At 36.7% G+C, this 3985-nt stretch overlaps 1 pseudogene; it reads left to right on the forward strand.

Moving 5' to 3' along the window:
* Positions 1-322: 322 nt before the first annotated feature.
* LOC149173622 (glycosyltransferase family 92 protein RCOM_0530710-like) lies at positions 323-1995 on the forward strand (annotated as a pseudogene).
* Positions 1996-3985: the final 1990 nt, after the last annotated feature.

Consider the following 3985-nt stretch of genomic DNA (forward strand, 5'->3'; position numbering starts at 1 on the left):
ATCTTCTTGAATGTTGATCTATACAGTACAATCCTGAACAAGTAAAATATGAATTTCGGTGGCTTTGTTTAGCTGCATATGTTGATGTAGACAGCCAGAAACAACTTATTACCCTCATTTTTACAAGGTTGTTGCAGAGCCCCATTTTTCTGGGCATTAATTCTTGATGCATAGATGTCTATAAAATGTTGAATAGCAGAATGGATTTTGTAGCTAATAGATACTTTGTTCTTGGCTCTGCAGTTAAATCATACTGGGTTAATACCAAGACATGGTCAAGAAATGTTTTTTTTTTCAATATGGAAGCCTGCAAGAAAGCTTAATGGAGAAAGAACCCAATCTGTATAAACCACAGGCTGCAAAATTCACAAAGAGCTTTCCCCTGTTGCTAACCAATCAAACCAACAGGAGTTCCTTCATCCAAGACATTGTATTTCTTCCTGAGGAAGTCCTCTTCTTAGTACGGCTGTCTTCTGCAAACTCCAATCTGATATCCCACGAATCATCCCCCAGCTATTCATTCTCGCAACAAATCCATACACCAGTGAATGCCATAGAGTATTTACAATTTGGATATTCTACCCAACCACGAGCTGCAGTCAGATGCCAAGCTCCTCCCCCTGCAACCCACTGGTCTGCAACATCAGTTTCCCTAGTGGACACAGCTAATTATAGCTCAGATTTACCAGAGATCATCACAGCAAAATTGGGTTACTTTGATCATTCCAGACCCATCAAATGGGATCATATGGTATATGACAGCTTGGCCACAGAGAGGGATATTGTTGTATTTGCCAAAGGGATTAACAATAGACAAGGACTAAACATTGAAACCAAATATCTACGTTGCATATTCAACAATACCATTGAAACTATGGTCACACTCTGGACAAGAAGTCTTTAGATGCGAGCATCCCAATGAATTAGTTCGTTATCAGCTCATTGCCTCCGAAATCATTCTCCGAATCCATGGGAAATCCATTCCTTCCGTCGCTTATTATGAAATCCCGCCATCTCATCATTCAAGCAAAAGTAGTACTCAAGATAATGCACAGAAAATGAGACTACTCTGTGCCTGCACCATGGTGTTCAACGTTGCAAAATACATAAGAGAATGGGTTATCTACCATTCTCATCTGGGTGTGGAACACTTCTTTCTGTACGATAACAACAGTGAAGACGATCTGGCAAAAACTGTTGAAGGGTTACTGTCAGAAAATTACAAGGTAAGCAGGCATCCATGGCCATGGGCCAAGACACATGAATCTGGATTCTCACACTGTGCTCTCATGGCCAAACAGAAGTGTCAATGGATGATGTACACGGACGCTGACGAGTTTGTATTTTCTCCTTCATGGCTAAAGCAACTCAAGGCCAATGCCAATATTGGGTACCCATTAAAGAATACTGCATCAAAAGCATCTCTGAGGTGATTAGTAATAAATCTTAGTAAACCGGGGGCTGCATTGACAGGGAAAATTTCTTTAAGATGCAAAAATTTTGGACCCTCGGGCCTCAGGGAGCACCCGCAGAGAGGGGTTACTCAAGGGTACACTTGCAGGGAAAGGAAGCTGAAGCGCTACAAATCCATACTTCTTTTGGAAGCTGCCTCTCCTAAGTTGCTCAATGTAATACACCGCTTTCAGTTGAAGAAGGCATACAGAACAGTGTATGTGAAGGCCCAGAGGACAGTGATCAATCACTACAAGTACCAGGCTTGGAGTGAATTCAAGGCTAAGTTTCGGAGGAGGGTGTCTGCGTATGTCGTGGATTGGAAAGAGTCTAGGAATGTTGTGTCCCAAGATCGAGCTCCAGGCCTTGGCAACAGGGCCATCAAACCCCATGAATGGGAGAATATGTTCTGCCATGTGAATGACAGTGCATTGAAGGAGTTTACAGGTAGAGCGTTTTCTTTGAATAATAAAGAACCAGGCTCCAAATTACAGTGGCAATGAAGGGCAACTGCAATTGTATGTATGTATAGGGTTAAATCAATAGGAGGTTATCAATGATAGATGTAGTATGCAGTTCGTTGAGTGGATCTGAAAGTCCACCATCCAGCCAAAAAGCAAAACAAATATTTTATTTAACAAAAAAAATAGCGCAAGCTCTGAGTTACAACCCTGTATTCCTAAGTATCAACAATGTATTTATCTGAGTATTGAATTTGAGGCATCCTGGTCAAGCGAACTAAAAGCTTGAATGATCTGAACCCAAAGAAAGGAAATAAGGGCCAATGATTCAAATCCATCCATAAATTGCAATTAAACGATACAGTATTTTTACCCAGATAACGGGGACTAGCATTTAAAACAAAATAACGATAAACCTAGAAGTAATCCCTGTAATTATTTTAAAAATAAATTTAATATTTGTTTTAATTTTTCTGCTGACCCGAATGAATTCGAAATCCATATAATTGGATCTGAAGTCTTCAATGTTGTATTATACTCGTTGCAGTTCTAGACGGTCCTGCCAGTGTGGTCGTGGGTTTCAACCTATCATGCGTAAGGTCTTTTATTTATTTAAATATTATTTTAAACTTGTTATATCTAAAACTTTAATATTATCTTAAATTTTTAATAAATTATAAATATTATATATTATAATATATATATATATATATATATGAACATTTTATTATAATTATATAATTGATAAAATTACATTGGGTAAGACAGCTAAACCAACCATCACAGCCCTAACCCAATGCAAACACTATTTAGATATGATTAATGTAATTTCGAAATCAATGTTTCCCTTCATTTCCTTTCCTATTAAAGATATTAGATAACTTTTATCCATAACGGGGTAAAGCTACATTCTAAATTCCGGGAGTTTCTTGTATATATATAAATCTTTGAAATCCTCTATTTAAATATTTAGATATGGAAATGAAATTGAAAAATTATTCAAATATTTAGATGATGTATTTGACATCATTTAAATATTTAAATGGAGGTTTTGGCATTAATATAAGAGGTGAAATCATGGCATTTTGGGGTTGTTTTGGTTTGCCAAATAGAAACATCTGCATATCGTCAACATTTATGGAGATTCCAAAACTTCTATAGCAAAAATACAGGGACACTCTGCATTTGACCCACCTCTATTAAGTTTATGGAGATTCCAAAACCTCCATAGCAGAAATACAGGGACACTCTGCATTCCACCCACCTCTATTAACTGGATGGATTAACAGGATTAAACATGTGCTGGCCTCTCTCTCTTCCTACTCCATGGCACATGTATACAGAGAGGACAACAAGGATGCGGACAGACTGTCTAATGGGGGTCTACAAGGACAATATGGTATCATGTATTACAAACTAATAATAGATCATCTCATTAGAGAGGAAGGCGAGATCAACTTGCCATAAAAATGGATCCTGTTTTACTAGTTTTCTGATCTTTAGCCAGCATTCTGATGGGCTGACAGATGCCACAGTTTTTTGCTCTGTTTTTGCATTTTTGGATTTGTGTTTTAAGGATTGACTAAACCAGATGTTATATTCAGACATACAAGCATGCATGTTTGTATATTGATATGTCTATCTTCTCTCAGTTGTATGTATTGGTGCACATCTTATTCTCTGTTTGGCCAATCAGTCTTTTCTGATATGTTCTCACTAATAAACTTTTAATTATATATATAAAATCCAGCATTTTTCTTCTAAAAATCTATTAAAAGAAAAATATTCTTTTAAAATCAAACTGTGTCCACTCATTTATTTAAAAATCAAAATTCCTAAACATAATTAAACTAATTCAGAACAAAACATCGAAACAAAAATAAAAAACTAATTCAGAACAAAACATTCAAACAAAAATATAAACCACCATTACAGCAACCCCTACAGCATAATTAAACTAATTCGGAGCAAACCATTCAAACAGGGAACAGGAGAAAACCAGTAATCTGAATCTATACTAATCTAATCCCACATACTTTGTATGGACAGGACATAACAGGACATAACTCGTC

The sequence above is a fragment of the Pinus tabuliformis genome, chromosome 4_2 (assembly GCF_031772625.1).
Source record: "Pinus tabuliformis cultivar Carrire ecotype Pingquan chromosome 4_2, CPIR1, whole genome shotgun sequence".
In the NCBI taxonomy this organism is placed as follows: domain Eukaryota; kingdom Viridiplantae; phylum Streptophyta; class Pinopsida; order Pinales; family Pinaceae; genus Pinus; species Pinus tabuliformis.